We start from the raw sequence: 23,754 nt of genomic DNA, 5'->3' as shown, positions 1-23,754 counted from the left end.
TCGGGTATAAATACACACACATTTTCTTAGAAAGAAATTTTAACCCAAATTCATACAATGATTTGTTATTTCAAGTATGTGTCTAAAATGAAATTTTATATAACGCTTTGTTTATTTACAAAAATACCTCTTTATCTATTTCTAAATGTGGTATTACCTGAGATGTCTCTTTTCAATTAATGCTGGATGGTGCATAAATCACAAGGCAACTCATTAAAATGATGCTAAGTATTACAGCATTAGTACTTAAAGGATAAACTAACATTTCTCATTTCTTTCTAACTCATGGTAATTAGTTTTATAGCATATTGATTGTGGGTTATTGTGTGAGGTAAGTGATTTATCAATACACTTCATTAAAAAAAGTAATTCAAAGTCTCTGCGTCATTTCTAACACTCCTTCACTCATCCTTCTCTTTCCAAATAATGGCATGCTTATTGTCAAAAGCATTGTATAGAAAAAAGTTTCATCTATCCAAATTTTAAAATGATGCTTAGAGTAGAATTTTCCTTACTAAGTAATAGAACAAGAACAAAAACATCATTTAGTTCATTGTGAATTTCTGAAATAGTTTTTTAAACAAAGTGGTTTTATGCTCATGATTTTACCTACTTGCTTACACATCTGTCATGAGAATAAAGGGAATTCAGAATTTTAAAGGGTAGAAAAGCTTTCTTAAGTAATACTTTAATTGAGCCATTAACATAGTATTTTATGTCAATGAAAATGTTTACTGGAAAAAATCAGTATGTTACATACAGCTTACATTATACTTAAAATGAAAAGAAAAAGGTATATCTAGATAGTAGTCCTCAAAAAGTGTCACTTACACCACAAACATTCAAAAAATATCTGAGAAAATAAATTTGTTCTTATTTTGCTTGAATGTAGGGTAACAGGTTTTTTTTTTTTGAGGTCAGATTCACTAAGGTCTAATTTACATGCAGCAATATTTACCTTTCTTAGTATACAGATCTGCGAGTTTTGACCAATGTATATAGTCATGTAACTGCCACAACCATCAAGTTTCATTCCTACCCAAAATGATTTCAGGCCCTTTTATAGTCAATTTCTACCCCAGCCCCAGCCCAGCCCCAGCCCAGCCCCAGCCCAGCCCATGGCAAACACTGGTTTTTCATCAATATAGCTTTGCCTTTTTGATTCACTTTGATTTATTCATTTATTCATTCATCTGTTTATTCATAGAGACTATCCTATCACTTTTTGTACTCTGTCTGGTTTTGATATCAGGGTAATGATGATCTCATAAAACAAGATAGGAGTGTTCTTTTAACCTCTATTTCCTTGAAAAGTCTTGTATAATTGTCATAATTTCTTCCTTAAATGTATGATAGAATTTACAGGTGAGAACATCTAGGTCTAGAGTCTTCTTTATTAAAAACTTCTTGACTACAAATTTAATTTCTTTAGTAGCTATCAGACCAATCAGATTATCTGTTTCTTCTTCAGTGTGCTTTGTTAGTTTGTGTCTTTTAAAAAATTTGTTCATTTCTTCTAAGTTGTCAAATTTAAGGACATAAACCTGATAGCCTGTTATTGTCCTTTTAATATCTGTAGATTCTACAGTGATGTTCCTTATTCATTCCAGGTGTTGGTCACTTGTGTCTTCTTTTTTTCCTGATCAATCTGGCTTGAATTTTATCATTTTTGTTAATTTGCCAAAAAATAAAAAAGTTTATGGTTTCATCCATTGTTTTTCTGTTTCTGATTAAACATAATTTCCTCCCGTTTCCTTTAGGTTTAGTTTGTCCTTCTTTTTGTATTTTTTTAAGGTAGAAACCTAGGTAATAGATTTAGAATCTTTGTTCTATCCTAATATAAGCATTTGTTGTATAGATTTTTCTCCAAGCACTGCTAAGCAACAACCCATAACATCTCATGTGATGTTCTGATTTTTATTCAATTCAAAATTTTGTGATTTTCCTTGTGAATTCTTTGCCTCATGAATTGTTTTTAAAAATGTTATCTAATTTCGGATGCTAAGATATTTTGCAAATGTCTTTACAATACTGATTTCTAGTTGACTTTTGTTACAGAGAACATATGATTTAAATTCTTTTAAAACTTACTATTTGATTTACGTATCAGAATATGGTCTATATTGGTGAATGTTCCATGAGTACGTGAAAAAAATGTGTACCTTGCTATTATTGGGTATAATATTCTATAAATTCTAATTAGATGAAGTTAGGTGATAGTGTTTTTTAAGTCTTCTGTATCCTACTGGTTTTTTTGTTTACCTGTTCTATCGATTTTTGAGAGAAGAGCTTTGATGTCTCCAAAATTAATTGTGGATTTGTCTATTTCTCCTTTTAATTCTATCAGTTTTTACTTCATGTAATTTGAAGTTTTGTTGTTAAGTGCATACCTGTTTAGGAATGCTATGTCTTCTTATATAATTGCATCTTTAACATTATGTAATATCCCTCTTTGTTTCCTGGTTGTATTCCTTGATCTGAAGTCTATTTTGTCTGACATTAATATAATTGCCCAACTTCTTTTGATTAGTGTTGGCATAGTATATATATTTTCATTCTTTTGCTTTTAATTTACATTTTTCTTTATATTCAAATGGTTTCATTTAGACAGTGAAGTTGGGTCTTGCTTTTTATCTACTATAAATTGAATGTGCCATCTCCTAGCCTCCAAGTCATATGTTGAAATCTTAACCCTCAATGTGATGGTCTTAGGAGGTGGGGGCCTTAGGTGAACAGATGATGAGGGCAGAGCCCTCTTGAATGGGATTAGTGCCCTTGTGAAAAAGACCCCAGAGAGCTGTGAGGACACAGTGAGAAACACAACTGTCTATGAATCAGGAAATGGGCTCTCACCAGACATCAAATTTGCCAGGGCCTTGGTCTTGAACCTCCAGTCTCCAGAACTGTGAGAAATAAATTTGTTGTTTATAAGCTGCCCAGTCTATGGTACTCTGTTATAGCAGCCTGAAAAGACTAAGGTATTATCCAATCTGACAGTCTTTATCTTTTAATTAGTGTATTTAAGCCATTTTTATAAAGGGTAAATATTGATACAGTTTAATTAAAATCTACCATCTTGCTATTTGTTTTCCATTTGTTCCATCTGTTCTTTGTTCTTTCTTGTCTCTTTTTCATGGCTTAATTTTGACTAACTTACTCAATTCTATTTCATCTCCACGATTAGATTATATATACCTCTTTTAAAAAATGTAGTGGCTCCTCAGGGCTTTCAATGTACATCATTAATTAATAACAGTGTACTTCAAATAACATTATGCTGTTTATTAAGAGTACAATTTTTAAAATAGCATACTGCCAATGATGTAAATGGTGTCATCCACTTTACATTTAAATATGCTACAAACTCTTAATGTACAACTACCAGTTTTTCTTTAGTCATTCAGTTATTTTCTGGAGCAAGTGAAAGTGAGGAAAAATGTCTTTTATATTTACCTTCATTTTAACTATTCCTAGAGTTCTTCACTTACTTGTATTTGTGTAGCTCTCGGTTTCTGTTCCATATCACTTTCCTTTTACCTAATGACCTGTGTGTATGTATGCGTGTATTTAAATTTTCCTGTGGTACAGATCTGCTAATAAATTCTCTTATTTTAAAAATATATTTATTTATTTACTTATTGGTTTATTTATTCTCCAGTCTCAAAAACTATTTCATCTTCATTTTTGGAAGGTATTTCTAACATTTCTCTTTGACTATTTCTTAGAGCTTTCAGCTCTATGTGAAATTCAAAATTTGTTCAGGCCTTTGACTATGTTTTCTACTACAAATTATAATTTGTTATTTATTAATTTTATTAATGACAGGTACTTAAAATTTCCCTCTCTGGTATTTCCAATGTTTGGATCACTTTTGAATCTAGTTCTGTTATTTGCTTTGTCTCTTGATAGTGGCTTCTTTTTTCTTGTCTGTGTCTCATATTTCTTTTTCTTTTTAAATTGAATGCCAGTGATTGTGTGCAGCATAAGTAGGAACTGAGTCACATAATATTTGTGCCTGGATATGGGCATGCCTATTCTGTTAGACCAGTACTGTGGGAGGTTGAATCAATTTACTCAGTCTCTGAGCTGGTTTGAATTTTGCTGTTGCTACTGTTCCCTTCAGGTTATCTTGTGTTAATCTTGGGAGCCATGTTGCCAGAGGGTTTTTCCTCAATGTTCTTGCTCCATGTTTAGCTCTCAGCCTTCCCTTTGTGCTTGTACCTTAATTTGCTTACCTCTTTCTCGGGAGCAGACATTTGTTGCTCATTATTCGGTATTTTCTAACCTTGTGACAGCACTGGTGAGGGATTCTCTGCTGTCTTGCTCCAGACTCATTCTTAAGCAGTCTTATCTCTCAGCCTTGGAACTGAATAGTTGTCAATGATCCTGCCCCTTATCATGTTTTCTTTCCTTATTTCATAAAGAAATTTATATCTTAGGGACTTTAAAAAAAATTCATCAGAATTTTTTTTTCTGCTTTTCTGGATAGTTTTCTTATAGTTTTAAAGTGAGTTTTCTTATAATTTAAAAGGGAGCTTTACCTTTGTACTATTTGTGATGGTATTTTCTCCTCGTACTCTAAGAATCCTGTTTTCTAACATCTTGTCTCACAAGGCTTGTGATCTATAAACTACATTACCTAGACTCACTTACCTACAGGAAATTGGAGGCTAGAGTCTAGAACAGGCACACAGATTTTTCTTTCTTTCTGCACACAGCCTTTTTTAATACATAAAGGCGGCCTGTAGCTGATTTTGGCTACAACAGTGGAGGTAAGTATTCGTAACAGAGGCCATATGGCCTACAAAGCCTAAATATTTGTTCTCTGGCCCTTTATAGGAAAAGTTTGCTGGCCCAGGTCTTGAAATTGTAGTAATTGTGGGCCCAGTGTCTAGAAAGGTAGAGAGTGGGTCTGAAGTGGCAGTTAGGAGGAACTTAACTCAGAGGGCAACACAGAGTAAGTCTGTTCCACGTTCTTCTTAAAGATTTAGTCTCTTCAAATGAAACTTTTCCTATTCATTCACTCATTTGTTTTATGGCATGGTTCCCTCCCCCAAATTACAGCTACCCTGGAATTCATTCATATCACTTTTAAAATGTGCTTTTAAATGTAATAGTCATATACTTCATTAGAATGTATGTAATAGTAAGCCCTGCCAATACTTTCCTTGTAAATCTACCTTTTTAAAATTCAGAAGCCTGGGTATAATCTGATCAAATTTTCCAGTTTGGAAATAACCTCACAAATTTTCCCCTGTACATGTTGGAAAGGAAGTAGACAACCAAAGTTCTCATTCAGGCCTAAACTCCTCCTGCCAATTTATTTCGTTTTGCTTTTCAGACAACTGGCGGGAATGGTTTGCGTATGAATTTTCTTTTAATGAATCAACGTCCAACAAAAATACCCACAGATTTAGGGGACAAGTAATGATCTCCTTTAACAGGCAGAAATTAACACTATTTTTTAAAAACTGGATTGAAAATACTAAATAATTCCATTTTTCTTTCATCAGTTAAAAAGAATTCAATGTTTTAGCCAAAGTAGGTTTTAAAGTGTAACTTATGTTTACACTCCTCTTAGTTGTACCCTTTGCACAACAGTATGTGAAAACCTGCTTTAAGAAACAGCTTCTCTGAGCTAAAGCCTTATTTCTTCCTTGATAACTTATATATATGTAGTACACATATCTATATATACATATGTATGAATATACATGTATATGTCCATATTTTATATGCACACAAAGTTTGTGTATCACTTTAAATTATAGGTAGTATTAAAAGTTATGACTTAATGCTTTAAATGTAGACAAAGCAAATGAAAAATTTCAAAATCATCCTGTAATTTACATTTAGTTTATATTTTGTATATGAGTTTGTATTTAATCTCCCCATATTCTAAAATTTAGCTTTCCTGAATTTCCTTCATTTTTCTGTATCAGCCCCCTGTGTCTCTTTTTTCCATATAACCCATCTAAGGGTGGAACAGTGGAAGTAATGACAGACATTTAAATTTCATCTTCATCTCTAGATTTTACAAAGGAGTGTAATATCATACATGTTGACAGCCTCTGACGGCTGAAAAAGGCAACGAGACAAATTTTCCCCTAAAGCCTTCAGAAAGGAACACAGCCCTGGTGACACCTTGATTTTAGCCCAGAGAGATGCATGTCAGACTTCTAACCTGTAGAATTGGAAGAAAATAAATTTGTATTGTTTAAGCCACTGAGTTTGTGGTAGTTTGTTATTGTAACAGAAAAAAAAATCAATACATCATAGTTATCAAAATCATTTGTGTTCCACTGGTTTTGCTCTTCACTAATAATCTTAATTTTTCTTAATTATCTCCTTGTTACTATGTTTTCTACTCTGATTAAAATCTTAGTCTAAAGCACTAATTATTTGAGGTTTTTTTTTTTCTTTTCAGGCAGGGCATAAATGTGAGATTTTCTAGATCCTTCCTCATATGAGAATATCTTTCAGTTACCCTTGTTCATAAACAGCAACTTGGCAGTATAGAATGCTCAGGCCACAATCTTTTATTCCCTTCTCTCTCTAGATCGTTATTAAAGATCTTTTCCTCCAGCTTTTCTCTCTCTGCTAGACTTCCTTTTTTTTTTTGGTAGGAAATCTTTGTTTCCTGTCTAGAACTTTTCTAGTTCTTTTGGCCTGAAGACACAAACTGTGTTTCAAGAAAACTTTCTTCTTATTATTTATTTTTATTTTCTCTATCTGCTCAGTTTGGATTCCTTGGATTCCTATTATTTGTATGTTACATCTCTCAGATCTGTTCTTCCTGTCTCTTATCTTTTCTCTCATTATTTTACTTCTTTTCCTAAATTCTGGAAGGATTCTTAAGCTTTTTTTCTATATTATTGGTTTAATTTTATTCTGTCTGGTGTGTCCTGCCTCCACTGTGCTTTTAAATTTAGCAAACTTTTTTATTTTTTTTAAAGTACACTGAAGCCTTTCAGATCTTACATTAGTCTCATTTCACCCTTAAAAAACATGGGTTTGAGCTTTTTCAAACTTAAGTATTCTTCATTCTCTCATTTGCTCTGATTCCTCAGGTAGATACCTATCATCTCTTGAATTCATTGATTTTTTTTCTGTTTTCGCATCCTAAATTCAAATCCTAACTCAGTTTCTCTCTAGATACACAAACTTGGGTAAGTTAATTATTTTCTCTAAGCTCAGCATCCTCATTTATAAAATACTCCTAATAATGACACCTACTATAAAAACCCTGTTTAATGATTATGATCATTAAAAATAAATGATTATTTATTATTAAATTCAGTTATGAGTAACTGAAATAATACCAGAAGGAGCTTATTTCAGTGTCACGCAGATAGAAATCACTCAGTGAATGGGTGTTGCCATTATAACCATTGTTTCATCACCACCACAATCATCATCATTACTATTATTATGGAGGAAGGTCTATTATTGTCTAAGCAGGAGCAGACATTGGTTTTGTAAGAGTGCTTGAATTCCTACTGTAATCTGATAAGACTAGAGAAAAGGAGAAAAAGAAAATTTAGAATTGTTAGTGTTACTTTGCTATTTCAGAATTTCACTTTTCTGGGACCAGTCTAAATGGCACTTGAGGCTGAGGCAGCTATGGCAGCTAACTTTACTTTAGGTTGAAGGCATCTTTCTCTTCTTTGACATGGCAGCCAGAAATAGTCTGCTCTAACCCTCATTTCTCCCGTGTGCTTTCCCTTGTCCACTTCCTCTTAATGAAAGGTGACTGCAGACATATGCTAGCTCTTTACCTGACTCAGTAGCCTACATCAAGTGTGTTTGGATGAGGCATGGAGAAGTGATCATCCCTAGGGCTTTCCCAGCTAATGTGGACAGTCACATGGGTGTCTGCCTCCAGCCTTCGCCCCTGTGAGTAAGGGATAACTGTGCAGTGAGCGTAAGAGGATGTTGGAATCTCTTGTACTTACTTCCCCTGAAAGCCATGACTTCACAGATTCACAAATTGTCTTTCCCTTTCTTAGAAACATTACATCTGTACTTACTTTGCAAAAATTTCTCAAAGTTTTGGGGTATGAATATTTTAACTTCCTAATTTCCACTTGGTTAAAGATTTCCCTATTCTTATATTCTATTTTCCATTCCACTTGTTAACTGGGAAGGAGGGTGTTAGACACGTATGCTTATATTAATGTTATAGAAAATCAGCTATTACTCTTGAAATAAGTTTTCTTTGTCAAGCTTATCTTATACTCAATAAAGGATTTATTGTTTAAAAGCCGTAATAAGTTGAAAGTTTTTCTAATGCTTGCTTTCACATTATGACAAAGCTATAAATGTGAATCTTTCTGCATTTTTTAAAGTTCTCAAATCTTATTTCCACTGCTTTAAAACCTATTTAAGGTCCAGTAATTTCTAAAAATACTTTGCTCTATTAACCTAAAGTGATCTAGCATTACTCTATTGCAATAGCAATGAAAACTAAGCCAGGTTTTTATATCTATTGAATATTTTTGTATTTTCAACTATAGCCCAATCCCCCTGTAAAGTTGTTCATCACATTAAATAGGTAGTTATATATAGTGGAAATGGAGTCCCTTGATAATATGAAGCAATCTAAAAGGCATAAAAAATACTTTCAAGGAGATCTCCTTCCAACTGAGGTTAAACAGATGTTGAATATGTTTTCTGTTTTAAACACTGTCAGTGTGGTGTGTTCAACCTTTTCCCTTATGGCTAAGAATGAAATAATCAGACTCTAAAATTTTCCCTTTTACATCATTAGAGGTAATTGTTTTGTGATGGGAATTTTTATTTTAGATCATACATTGGTTTTTAAGAGTCAATCAATTTCTTACATCTCAGTTTGATTTTTATGAATTTCTACTAAAGCTAAAAGGCTCTAAAATGAGCTTTATTGCCAACTCCTTGTTAAAATCAATTATGTTTAGACTATCTAGAACAACATTACAAAATCATTTATAATTGCAAATACAAAGGCAATTAAACTTATGGAAGGGCGGGTTTGGGTCCTATTTGTGGCTCTAACAATATTTGGGGGAACTCTCTTAGATTTTCTTCAAAAAGTTAGGAAAAGGTATGTTCTGAGTTAGCCTGGAAAGATAGGGTTTGTTTCTAGAAACAGAGGAGGCATTCACCTGAGGATTGGGATTTAAGGCTTCCTGAGAAGAGTTAGCTTTCATACTACAAAAATATCTCTTCTGCTGACCTGTTGAGGAATATCTAAATTCCAGCATTACTTACTTACTTATTTGACCTGTGGTCTGTTCTTTGCCTCTCTCTCTCCCTCCCTTCCCATCTGTTCCCCTGTATATGGATGTAATCTGGAAGAGCAAACGGCATTTAGCAAAGGCATTAAACATACTGAATAAATACATATTGAATTGTATTATTTTATTTTGTGTTCCTCTCTTAAAATACTCCTGAGAAAGTTGAGATGTTAAGTCTCTGTCACAGTGGTTACCAAAATTTACTGGACATAAAAATCATCATGATACTTGTTTAAATGCAGATATCCAGCCCAGCGCCTTTAAGATTTTGATGCAGGTAATCCTTGGTCCACACTGTCTGAAACCACTCTGCAACATCTTAATTTGAGCTCGGTTTATTACTTTCCTTTGGGAAAAGTTTAGAGTGCCTGGGTGAACCAAGAAAGAACAAGTTAGGTGAGAACATGAATTTAACCACTGCTTTTTCCTCCCAGTCTCATTATTCAGAGATGTGGCTGAGAGAATGAATTTAGAATAGATGTGAAAGCATCTTCCTTCTGCTTCTGCCACTAAGCACATGGTGATCAATCACATAGCATTAGTAAGGTGGCCTTCTTCACTCTGTACACTTACATCCAAATAGCAGGTTGTCTGGTTTCCCTTACTCAGTGATTCTAGTATTTTATTTTTTATCTCCATGCCACTGCCGCTGCTTCTGTTTCCAGTCCTATTGTTGCTGCCAGACTACTGCAATGGAGTAACTTGCTTGTGGTCTTGCTCTACTCTTCACCATCAATCCTCTCTGATGAATCAAAATGCTGATGAATCACATTTCGAGAAAGCAGATCTGATTAACTTATTCCGCTGCTGTGATTCCTTCTAAAGATCATCTCTAATTTCAGGATAAAATTCAAATGCCGGAGTCATTTGTGATGTTAACATCTGCCTATTGACCCACTCCTCCACTGACCTCCAGCCACCTTGAACTATGACCACATCCCTGGACAAAACTCATTTCTCCACATTCATAGACCTTGGCTTTCTGCCCTTCTCCCCTGGATTACCAACCACTCATTAAAGAAGACTGACTCATGTCTACTTATTCTCTAGAATCGTAATTTGACCTCTGTGGGGATCAAGCAGACCACCCCCGAATATGTCACTTTGTGTATTGATTATTTTAAAGTTACTTAAGAAGCAGCCAATGCAAGGAGGATACTCTGACCCTCCCTCGTCCTCTGAAAGCAGGAAATAAATCTCCCATGTGAAAGGTACTCTCCCTGTACCAGAGGGTAGACAGACATCCTTATCATCAGAGATGGGGAACTCAAGGCTGAGAAGGCTATATAACAAATCTTGTTACTTCTTTACTAACCTATACCACAAACTCAAACTTCTCTGTCTTGTCAATTCCTCAGAAATTTGTTGTTTCCTTATCTAAAATGTATAAAAGCTAACTGCTTTGATTGCTACTTTGAGTCATATACCTATGAGACCTTTGTATACATGAAATTGATTTTTTTTCTTCCTGTTAATATGCCCTGTGTCAATTTAATTATTATACCAGCCAAAAGGACCAAGAAGGGTAGAGGGAAATCTTCCCCTCCCCAATAGCTTCTACAGTCCTCTGCTCTACCAGCTGAGCTATTGAAAGGTGCTCGTCCAACAGCTTCTAGATTAATAATACTTGGACATCAAGGACATTTCTACATGAATTAAAAACTATGAACTTAAACAACTCTCAAACTTTCATATGATTCTGTAATCAGAACAGTAAAGAAATATTGCTGCCTTTAGAAAACTTTTAGTGACTATACAAAATATTAACTCTATGTCCTGGGATTATGAAGGATTATTCCTCCTTTATGATTTTCTGTATGTTCTAAGTTTTATGGCTTAGACATTTACTGATTTTATAATAGAAAAAGTAATTCTTATAATTTTTTTGTTGAATGACTAACAGCACAAGGATCTGTAATTTCTATACCATTTCTTTCAAGAAGTTGCAAGTTCACCATGCATATCACTCCTTTGTAACATTTCCCAACTAGATTGGCAACTGATTTCTTCTCACTTCATAGGCACAAAGAGTAACTTGATAATAACACATCAGGGAACCAACAGCAGAGTAGTCTTAGGAATGTTTGCCTATCATCCTCTCAGTGGAAACCACGGGCAAAATTTCCAGAAACTCAATCAGTTATCAAGTTACTACCATCAATTAAGCAAGCCAAATGGTACAGGTCTCTGCATCAGGATATCCATGGGTAAAGAGGTCTTTTCAAATAGCAGACAGAGTCCCTGCCCTTCTACCCTCATCCCCTCATGTCATTTAGCAGAGACACTGCAACACCACCCTTAACGTGACAGAACACATTTAAAGTGTGTTCGGCAGACACAGTTCTTGATTACAAACAACAGAAACAACACAGGCTAAAGTGATCAGAAAAGGAATACACTGGAAAGCTCTTGCAGAGCTCACAGGACTCCTAGCAAGTGTAAAGAACAAGCTATGAAAAGAGAACACAGCAGATTCAGACTGCAGGCATGATCTGCTTGGGACTCCAACCGGAAATCCTACAGTAGCTGCTTCACTGGCCCCTGCCAGCTCTCCATCACAGCAAGAGAACCACACTCTCAGTGTCTGAGCTCCTCCAGGAGTCTCAGTGCCCTGAGGTTGTGGCCAGTTGGCGAGCTGCGTTCATATGCTCACCACCTCTATGACAAGGGAGCTGGGGAGTCTCCTGAAACAGGAAATGAGTTCTAATGCTAGATAAAACTAAAGGACAACCATGCTTGCCACACAAAGTACTGTGCTGAACCAACAGACGCCAGCGTACAAACTGACAAACTATAGCCCTGAGCCCAAACTGTTTCCCTTGTGATAGGGTCTTTCCTCTGGGCAGGATCATCTGCTTAGAGAGGAGATGATGAAGATGCTTGTGAAATGGTCCCAAAGGAAAGTAATGAATTAAAAAAAAAAGAAGAAGAGGAGGAGGAGGAAGGAATGAAGGAAATTTGAAATAGAAGAGAAAGAGAAATAGAGAAAGGGAGAAATGACCAAGGATGGACTTAAAGAGACCTAAGATTGTAGGAAGAAAGATGATGAGGAAGGCATGTGAGGACACATGGCCAAACAGAACAAACTACAGAAAAAGCTGTAGATCCTCACTCTCTATGATCAAAGAATTATAAAGCTAGTTAATGAAGATTCTAAAATTAGAGAACTAGTCCTCTCCAGGACATGTTTGGTAAGCACTCGTAGTGTTTGTTAGTATGGGGTAATTTATAAATACTAGTTATGTAAACACTTTACCCATTAAATAATAACACATTCTGTTAGTGCTATAGAAGCATAGGTACAAAGTAAGGATTTTTTAAGACCGACAAAAGGAAAATATTGTACTATTGGCTTCTATCCCTGTCTTTAAGTTTTTCAGAATGTATAGTCTTATAAGTTATCTATTTTAATGGTAATGACTATAAGCAGCTTCATGAAATATTTTATGTATTCAAGTACTACAAATCTACTTTCATCTACAAGTCAGTTACTTTCCTCATCTTTTTCCTTCCCATCTGGCCACCTGGAATATTTTTTTCTTTGTAAACAATACTTGATTTTATTGCTTATGTTTGATCATCCTAAAGAAAATACATATTCACTTAAGCATCTAATAACTAACTCCATAATTTAAACTAATCTGTTGTTTTTCTTAGCCTAGAATGGGGATAGTAGGGATAGAGTGAGGGAAAAGAGGCCAAGATACATTTCAATGAAATTCAGTGAAGTAAACCATATGTATTAGTAAAAACCACAATCATGTATTCAATCCTCCTTATTTCACTAGATTTTGATATGCAGATCATTCAAGGCTAATCTTTAATGTCATAATAGATAGCCAACTATGTATTCCTCTAAACTGCAGTTAGTGAGCTAGAAGGCAAATACATTCATATAGGCATTAGTATATTGAATCAGACAAGGTTCTATGAGTAAAGGGAGAAGTGGAGTCATACGAAGAAATTTGTTGCAGGGAAACCAGCCTACATGATTGTGGGTGCTGGCTAGGTAAGTCTGAAATCCAAAGGCCCAGTGGGCTAGAAACTGTCAGCAGGAGCTGACACTGCAGTCCACAGAAGGAATTTCTTCTTCCTCAGGGAAACCTCAGTTTTACTTTTACAGCTTTCAACTGCTTAGATCAGGTCCACTCAGATTATGCAGAATAGTCTCCTTTACTTAAAATCAACTAATTGAAGACATGAATTGTCTCTACAGAAATACTTTCACAGAACACAGAATAGTGTTTGAAAAACTGGCCAAGTGGACACATAAAACTCACCATCACAGATATTCAGTGAGTCAAAATAAAACCTTATAGAGATGGCATAAGTCAGCAAGGTGTACACTAAGGCTTCTGTGGAGCACCAAGAGTGACTCCAAGGGCAGAGGAGATTTTTCTGGATATCCAGTGAAATTTTCAGAAAGGCAGATCTACCTTGGGTTTGATTTTAAAAAGAGAGAGTTGCATTTGAGAAACTCATAAACTATATTTCTGGTGAGGGATTAACAACAGAAGCAGATACCAGTGACTGGCTTCTCACTACTCCATGCCCTGTGCTAAGCATACCCTCATTTCACCTCACTGCACCCTCATGGCTGGATAGCATCAGTCCTGCCTTTTTACAGGTGAGGAAACCAAAGTTTAGAGGGGTCAAGTCTTGTCTAGTAAACTAACATGTGTTGAACACCCATGACGTAGCAGACACATTGCTGAGGCTTTGCATTACTCTGTGTTTAGTATCCAAAAAGGAATGAATTCAAACACAAGTTTTTCTGCTCAAAGTCCATATTTGTTCCACCATTTGGCAGAATATCAACAATCACTTTTCCCTTAGAAGGCTTCAGGCAGGAAAGAGGAAGAATGAATACAAAGGGATGATGGAAGAGGAAGAGGATTGCTTATTTGTAACTGGCTAGACAAGAGAGAGGGTGGGTCAGTGTGTCTGTCAGCTTTCAGGTTACCAAAAATAAACAAAGAACTAAGGAGTGAGCAGTGTGTTCCCTGAGTAGGAATTTGTGTAATGAGGGTAAAGCAGGTAAATTTGTGTGTGTGTGTATGTGTGTGTGCATATATGTGTATTATTGCTTAAGTGAACAGTAAGGCATCCACTCATGCTAATGCTTTACTAGATGGAATTTCAGTACACTACAGTAGTCCCCAGTCATCCACAGGGGATATGTTCTAAGACCCCTAGTGCATGCCTGAAACAACAGATAGTACCCAACCCTATTTTACTGTACATACCTATGATAAAGTTTATTCATAAATTAGGCACTGTAGGAGATTAACAACAATAATTAATAATAAAATAGAACAATTATAACAACATTCTTAATAAAAGTTGTGTGAATGTGATCTCATGCTCTCTCTCTCAAAATATCTTACTTTACAAATTTAATGCCCTTTCCATCTTTAAGCATTTACTATGCACTGTGGCACTGTTATTTACTATAACTTTTGCAGTTTGAGATGTGATAGTAAAACTAGCACAAATTTCTTTTCCCTTCTTCACAATTTCATGGACAGAAGATTCATTTTCTACAGTAGATCTTAGCAACCTCAGCAAACTATTTTTTTTCCCTTTCTTTATTAAGGTGAGAATTTTCACTTTTTCACTTAGAGGAAGCACTTTACTATGGCTTCTCCTTGGTTTATCTGAATTGCCAGCATCACTGCCCTTGGGGCCATTATTCTGTAAAATCAGGGCAACTTGAACACAAGCACTGGGATACCAAAAATAAGCAGAGAACTAAGGGGTGTATAGTGTGTCCCTCGAGGAGGGATTTGCATGACAGTCCATCTGATAATCAAGATGGCTACTAAGTGACCAATGGGCGGGAAATATTGGATAAAGGGATGATTCGAGTTTGGGTGGGATGGATCAGGACAGTGCATGCTTTCATCGCAATACTCAGAATGGCACTCTATTTAAAAATCTATGAATTGTTTATTCTGGAACTTTCCATTCAATATTTTCAAACCCTGGTTGAACAAAACTGGTAACTGAAGCTACAGAAGGAGAAACCACAAATAAGGGGGGACTACTGAAGCTAATATTGACAGAGGAGCAGTACTACTACTACTACTAATAATAGAGGAAGAGTTTCTTAACCATAGTGTCAAAACACATAAATTTTTTTCATACACTTTCATGAAATGTACTGCAAGTATTGTTGTTAACAATAAAGTGCTGACATTTAATTGAATAATTTATTTTCCTTCTTAAATCAGAGTAGATGCAAAGTTATACCTATAAAATGGCTCTCTCTGGGTTTGGTCAGTCTCAGTTTATTCAGAAAAACAGAGTCTCTGCAATTATTCTAGGAATAAAGGATTCAATATAGAAGTTACAGTTTGCACAAATGTGGCAGGAGCTGAGCAATTGTAGGCACTGGTTCAAAGAAACAATCATTAATGATTTCAAAGCCCTGGAACGGATGGGTAAGTTAAGCTCGTGGTCAATCTAAGAATATGTTGTGACTGGCCATTTGGTGTGCAAAGCAGGAGTTGGCAGAAAAGCCTCTGATACCACTGCATTTGGTGGCTTCTTAGAATTAATGGTTTTCTCTTTCCTTTTCTGCTTTGCCTTCCAAATCTTCCACAAGTATCTGTGTTTGTCAAACTAGCTTGAAACCAGGCAGGCGGTCTAGAAAACAAATCCCCAGTGTCAGAAGGGACCGGGGGGAAGGCTGAGTTGACACCCTGCCAGGGTTACAATATCTACTTTCTTAAGGAGAGAAAGTGTGAGGTTAAAGCTAAGACACCAAGAATTGCATATGAGGGTCTATCACTTGTACGAATGTGTCCTTAGAATACAAGGGAAAAAAAAAAGCATTTGAGATACCTTTGATCAAATGTGTGCCTGAGTGGCCAATGACTCCTGAAGGCTGATGTTGAGCTATCTGAAACACAGCACAATTATCTCTTTCAATAGAGTAAGATCACTTTTTTGGTTTTTATTTTTATTTTTTATGTAGGATACCAGGGAGGGAGGAAAAGAAAGTGATCAGATCAATCTATATGTTTTCTGACAGCAGGCATCAACCTTAGGAGAAAAAGAGAAAGCAATCACACCATGGCCTGTAGCAGGGTACCTGGCTGCAATCCTAAGAGCCCACATATATTGTTCTTCCTCCACTGATGCTGAATAGGCAAGGCTACTTTTGCACCACTGCCCTGACAGGACACTGAAAACCTGGGCAATTTAGCTCACTTATAAAACTAGTACCATAAAACATATCATCTAAAAATAGCATTACAAATTCAAGGTATAGTCCTTTGAACAGATGAAAATTTAAGACATTTTAAAACAAGATAGTATTTACTTTTTAAGTGAGGCAGCTTGTGCATTATATTAGTTAATACTTAATGAAGGCCACCAGTGCTAGGTGTTGTATATCACTCTGCACAAACACTTGTGTGTACATATAGGAGCCTGGAATCCCTATAATTATTGGGTCATGTGACATATAAGAGAACAGATCATACCCCAGAAAGGTCAGATGAACAACATTAATCATAACTGGTTTATATACTTTATTTCTACCAACTGAGATTTACTCTTTCTTGATACATTAACATTTATATTATACTTCACTGCTTGTGTGGGACTTATTGGAAATTCTGACTGCCTGGAAAAGAGTCCTTAGCCCAACTGTGAACTGCCCTTAAACTGAACTCTTTTCTTTAATATGTGAAATCTTCTGTCTCTATTGGTTTTATGAGTTGTTGATGTAGAACAACCTGTTTTAAAGAGGGACAGTAGCTGCACTGGACACAGGACTTGTCAAAAAGGAGAGAAAATATTTTAAGATGAAAAAAAATTTAAACATAAAAGAAACTGATAAACCACGTACCCCAAACTATGCTAGACAATTCAGATTATCTGCCCCTCAAGGGTAGTTTTTTCCACCTTACAAATATGGTCAGTTTTAAATATTGAAAATCAGTATTGCAAATAGAAATAGTATTAGGAGATTTTGAAATGATGCATCAATCCACCAAAAAAGCTCTTTGTAAATGAAAAAGAATTCCTTTGAACAGCCATTCCTACGCCATTCATGGGAACGTTTGTTTTGTGGGAGAAAAACTGAGAGTAACAAAATCTCAGCTCATGAGTTCTGATGCCTAACTTCTAAAAGTGTTTAGAAAATAAGCTCATCCTCAATAAGGACAGTTGAATTTCTATAATTTAAGGTACGGATGAGATAAACATTCTCCAGCTCAGGTGCTTGGAAATTTTTTAAGGTACAACAGTTTCCCATGTACTAATTGATTCACAAGACATTTCTATTACTTCCACAGCTGGGGCTGGATGTAATCAAGAAGAACTACTGTGGCACCCAGAAATAAACCAGAGTTAATGGAACTTTTGCTGAGCCACAAAGAGAGTATTTTCAGGGTTTGGCGATAGGTTCAATTTCACACTTGAGAACTTTCTAGTCTGTCCTCTTTTCCCCTGGTCTGCACCACTAACACTTCAAGAAAGGATGGAAAAAACAGCCCAGCTGACAGGAGCAATGTCTCTCAGGAAAGAAATACAGCTGCCAAAGAAGGCAAATGAAGACTTTATACATGCATCAAGCCATCAGGGTACCTGGGGACATCACATTTCATTGCTCTTTGCTGTTTACTGCAAGATATAAAAACAGTCATTTGCCACTGGGGAGATGTTTCATGAATGGAGTGTTATAATTCCATAATCGGATACTATGGATTTAGGGGACTAAATGAACTTTTCAGGAAGATTTTTTTTTCATCCTCTGGTCATGTAATCCTTCGATAAGTAAATGTTAATTGTTTAAGCAGCCACTGTTGGGATTCTCAGACCTGAACAAAGAACTTTACAAGTTACTGTCCCTTTGCCAGACAAATTTCATTTAAAATGTAATGATAGTAAACTATTTTAAAAGTAACAATTGATTTGGTTTTGGTTTTCTCCTCTCTCTCTCTTTCTTGATGGCTCTTTCTCTTTTGCAAAACAGGTATTTTTTTCCCCTCTCCTTTCAAGAAGATAGTATGTCTTAGTGGACTTCATGGGACCATGAAGCCCTTGAAAAACATGTGATCATACACACACGCTCCACAATCTTAAAAAATTTCTGTTTCTTCTTATACCGGGGGCAGATGCAGATATAAACTTTAAAAATTTTACTATTTATAATTATGTATTATATATGTGTGTGTATATACATACAATTCTTGTTTTAAAAACATGTACCTTCTGGGTCTGTGCAATATTCTTCCCTTTTAGGAGACTAAGAAGTTCTTAAACAATGCTCTGAGTAGCAAAATCCCCAAGAGAACTCAATAATAAGGTCCAGGTATATGTTTTTGAGGCTCTTTCAAATAATAAGCTCTTTGTACTTTGTTCAATACGAAGGAGTCCATTCCTATTTCTGGATACTTCCCTTAGCTACATGGAGAAGATATAATTAGCCTGGATTGTGACTTTATGTTGCTGCCACATAGTGATGCTGTTGGAGTTGATTCTGGTGCAGCACTGTAGACTCTGTTCATTCTGCAGTAATCATACTGACTCAAGATCTTGCAAGGGTCATAACAGTGTGCTTGGGCTCTAAGGGTTATTAGTTGTCTTAGGTCACATTTATATGCTTGTTGTTTTTCCCAAATACCACACTATGTAAAGTAGCTGAGTCTTGAAGGCTATACTGGAATAAGTCTTCCTTACTAACCTTAACATAATTTTGTTTCAGTGGCTACATTGTTTTCCTGTTACTGGGCCTGTGTTGGGGCCAGTTTAGTTTATCTGGACAGGTGTACAGGTTCCTTTTCCTCTAGAAACAATATTTGTAAGTTATTTATGGAAATTGATCTCTCCCCCTCCTGACAAGATATAAATTTTGCCTGTGGGTCTCAGGAAGTGGCAATCTTGATAAAGTCATAAAATTTTCCACCACATTCTTTTCCTATATGTGTATAATCAAAGGGTACTGCTCGTGTGATGTTTGGCTATTAGTATTTTCAGGGAAGAGCAAGGAGGTCAATGTCGCTGGGCCAGAGCAATCGGTGCTGGGTGAGCATGGGGTGGGCATCAATGGTGACCAATAAGGTCTGGAATATTTAGGTGAAAGGCTTCGGCTGGCCCATGTAGCAACTCTGTGAGACTTAGAAAAAGGTGCCCATCAATAAACACTAGGACACATGGTTTGATGAATGGATTTCAGCCTCTATTAGCCTCTATTAGCCTCTATTAGGTGCTTCAGCCTCGTGCCACATGCAGGGTAGAGCCTATCAACCATATGGAGCAGCCCAAGAGTTGAATATCGTTATAAGGACGTTGCTTTTTACTCTGAGTTAGATGGGAAGCTACTGGAAGCTACTTGGTATATCAGCAGCATGACTTGACTTACTTTTTAAAAGAATCCTTTCGGCTGATGTGTTGAGAAAAAGGGATAATAGCAGAAGCAAGAAAGCCAGTTGGAGAGCTACTGCACAATTTGGATAACAAATGATGGTGACTAGGATGTTAGCAATGGAGGCAAAGAGAAATGTTTGGGTTCTGTCAATATTTTGATGGTAGGTCTTGTATGATTATGATAGTAAGAAAAAGGTCAAACACAACTACGAGAGTAAAGAGTAAAAAGCCTCTAGACTTCACAAAATCAGTCATTAAATATATAATTTTGAGAAAATAGCTTCACTCCATTATATTTTACACTCTATTTGTTAGATGAGGATAATAACATTTCCCTAATTACTACACTAGAATGGTGTGAAATCCCATGAAATAGTGTATGTCAAAATATTTTGAGATGGTGAAGTTTAATACAATATTCATTATTATTTGAAGGCTAACTACAGAGGACATTCGAGGTACCTCGAAGAAATCCTGTCCACACGCCTACCATCTCCTCTACTGTTCGTCAGAGGCCTATAATCACACAATTAGAGATTTATTTACTTGGGTCTTGATTTTTCTAAGCGTTCAAGAGTCCCTGGTATACTCAAATACTCCTGTGGAGAACAACTCATTCAGTGATTAGCAGTTAACACCTCAGTGGGGATTAACTGTTAACACTATAGGAATTTGGCATGGTGGGCACTAGGTTTCAGTGGGATAGGACAGTGGGATAGGCTGACTGGAAAAGACAAGACTCTCAAGTCTAATTTTCACCTGTTTCACAGTTTTTCCCATAAACTACCATATCTCTATGTCCTATGTTTTATAGGCAGAATTTTTTATAGGAAGAAAGCTGTAATTTTACATTTTATAGTTTTTGGTCAGAGGTCACAAAGAAGGAAGTCAATAATATTCAGGGAAAGCTCAGTCACACTGACTAGATTTAGAAGCCATTTATTTGATACAAATTAAAGAAAAACAGGACAAATCTATCACTTCTGTTGGGAAATTTCCCCCAACTGTATCTAAATTCAACAACCTGTAACGTCATTGGCCTAGAATTAATATATATCAGGAAAAACAACCCATATTCACTGAATTCAAGAATTTTTTTTGCTCAATGAAAAACCTTTCCCACACTTTAAAAAATATTATTTAGGATGTTGATAATATGTAGAATTTTAAAAGTGTGATGATATCAACCATCTGTATTTAAGAGTCAGAATCATATATGGAAAATGACTTCATTTCTAAAGATCAGGCATGATTCTAAGTTAGAGTATTTATGTCTGCTTATAATAAAATTAATAGTAATAATACTCAGTATTTATTTAGTGCTAGACTTGTACCTGGTAACATATGAAGGTGTTCAATTACATAACTGAAATCAATCACTAAACAGCTCTGGGGCATTGTTATCCCCATTTTGCAGATAAGGAGACTGAGAGGACTATCAGCTGGCATCTCAGCAGAGATCAGTTAACAGGTGTAGAAAATCATGTCCTGTAAAAGGGTTAGTAGCTGAGGAGGGCTGAGCATCACAGCAACTGTGGAAAGCCACTAAATAGTAGAACTGAGATTTGAACCTAAATCACTTTTATTCCACTTGCTACCAATCACTTTGTAATACTGTCTTCAGTGTAACTTCTTTTGTGGAGAAATTCCTATTACTGCGCTAACCAAAATTTAATAACTTTCAAAGATGCCTTTATGTATGATCTCAAAAAGTATTCAGAAGAAAGTCAATTTTAACTACTTTTCCCAATAATGTACTCTACATTTTTAGTATCAACATTAATAGGAAACCTACTCAATGCAAAATTTCTCATTATTTATAATACAAGCCAATAGCATTTTTAGTTCTTAATAAAAATTTAAAAAGACAATGTATTGTAACCACTTATCTGTTCAGCAAATATTTATTAAGTGCCTCCTGTGACAGACATTGTTCTAGACTTTGGGGATGCTGGTAAACCACCAGCCACAACCTTATGAAGCATCCCTGCTATCGGTGAAAAGCTAAACCATACGAAGACAACATTTAAATCTTGGTAGTATTAGGCAAGGTAAATGATCTGAAGGCCAAAATAATGTGTTGTTGTGTTTAATTAGACTCTAGAGCCTCAATTATGAGCCATGTTGGCTTCAAAAATTGCTTCCAAAGAAATGTCTGCTAAACTTCTCTTAGTGGTAAGCTTAGGGCCAAGCATGGGCATTGGGAGAAAATGATGTCAAGTGGCTTTGAACAAATATCCAGTTTAAGTGGACTGAAAGATCTGAGGAGTTTCCTGGGAAATGTAAAGAAGGTCTCAGAAGTTTCTATAGTGCTGTCATGACTGTGCTCTGATGCCCATGTGTAGCCATATGCTATGTTGATATGCACAAATATTGAGGGGTCTTCTGAGTTCCTTTCTCTCTTGAGACTATGCCTTCACAAGGGCCCCAATCACTAACCTCAATTGTCTCTGACATCTCTAACAGAAAAAAAAAAATACCAAAAAAATAAAATTGGCCCTCATAGAAGGAAATCAGGCCAGCAAATACAATTAGTGATGCCACAAAGTGAATATCACCCAAATATTTAATATTTAGCCACAGAATAAATTATCACATCTCCAAAATGTGGAAGATTCAAAATGTTTAACTATCTTGCAGGGATACTGAGAAAATTCATTAATGGAGAGCCTTGAGGAAAAGTGTTTATAAAGCACTTGAAAAGGATAATTACAATGAAAGGCACATTTAGCACGTATGCAGAATGTGGTTTCGTTTCCTTTGGTTATAAAGCACATCACTGTACATAAAAACCCATATTTTGCATGAATGGATAAGCCAGCAAGAAGAACTCCTGATAGTCAGCTCTGTAAGATATTATATTCAGTAATTAATTTTATAATAACTGGTTCTCACATATAAAGTACTCTATTTGCATAAAAAATTACTGCTTAAATGACAAATCAATTATTGCACACAAAGTCAATTATTATACACTTGTTTAAAACTGAGTATCATAATTAAAATTTGAGTAATTTGCTGATTTTCTATTGCAACATAGTACGGTAATTAGTATTCTAGCTCTGTGAGATTAAGTATCTTCATAAAGTCATTAAAACAAAAATCCCTAAATCTAGTGCATAGTCAATGCAAGATAACTGTAATATTTCAGAGAAGTTTTGTAAAATAGAAATGATCACCGAGCCTCCTTCTCCTTTCTAAACCTTAGGATAGAGTCCACATGGCTACTGGTTATTACTCTTTTTTCTGAAGCAGAGGTGGGGGTAACAACTGAGAATGCAAAGCTGGAGAGCCAACATCCTTTTGATCAAATTCACCTGTCTAAAGTAATTGCAATTCTTGAAAAAAGCCTCGTAAAGGGATTTACTGGTGAGTTCTCTAATTGGAACATGTAACTCCCAGTGAACTAAACATAAACACTTAGCTTGTTTTAATTCCACAGAAATATGTGCAAGTGAAAAACATGCAAACAGGAGCAGAATCATCATGAGTGGATGAAAGAGACTACCAGGAGCTATTAATAAGCTTTGTCTCTGAAGAGGCCCATGGGTCCACGTGGCCATATGGATTAAGCAAGTTGCAGACACTTTCAAGTATGTTTCTCTCTAATACTTCTATATAAGCAAAGGGCACACTGAAGGCCAATTCTAACTTCCAATTTTATCCAGAATCGGATCCCTTTGTCACCTCCTCTAGACTCTGACCCAAGCCACCACCATCTCTCACTTGAATTAACATAATAGCTTCCTAACTCCCACCCTGTTCCTTTGAATAGTTCAACAAAGTAGCCAACATGGTCCTTTCAAACTAGATTAGTGATGAGGAGATAAACTGAGAAGATAACTTCGCTCAAAACCCTCTGATGTCTTTGCCAACAAGACCCACCTGACCCATCCTGGCAGTGTTAAGAATTTGGAAGAAAATGAAGCCGGGTAAGAGGTTGCATAGTATCCAAGGTGCTATCTCAAAGGAAGTAGTGAGGGAAGTCCTTTCTGAGGAAGCACCTTTGAGTGGAGCCCCAGTGGAGTGTGAGAGTGAGCCAGGAGGTATCTGGGGAAGAGCTGCCAAGTGAAAACTATGGGGCAGGCCAAGGGGAGAG

General features: G+C 35.9%; 1 long non-coding RNA gene across 1 annotated transcript in view; it reads right to left on the bottom strand.

Annotated features, from left to right (window-relative positions):
- Positions 1 to 9,423: 9,423 nt before the first annotated feature.
- Positions 9,424 to 23,754, bottom strand: part of LOC116280599 (uncharacterized) — a 136,406-nt gene continuing 122,075 nt past the window's right edge. The window contains exon 3 of the long non-coding RNA XR_012073132.1: positions 9,424 to 9,643. This is a non-coding gene — a long non-coding RNA (uncharacterized lncRNA). The remainder of the gene's footprint in view (positions 9,644 to 23,754) is intronic.

Source organism: Vicugna pacos, chromosome 5, assembly GCF_048564905.1.
Source record: "Vicugna pacos chromosome 5, VicPac4, whole genome shotgun sequence".
In the NCBI taxonomy this organism is placed as follows: domain Eukaryota; kingdom Metazoa; phylum Chordata; class Mammalia; order Artiodactyla; family Camelidae; genus Vicugna; species Vicugna pacos.
This window is presented reverse-complemented; position numbering and strand designations above follow the sequence as displayed.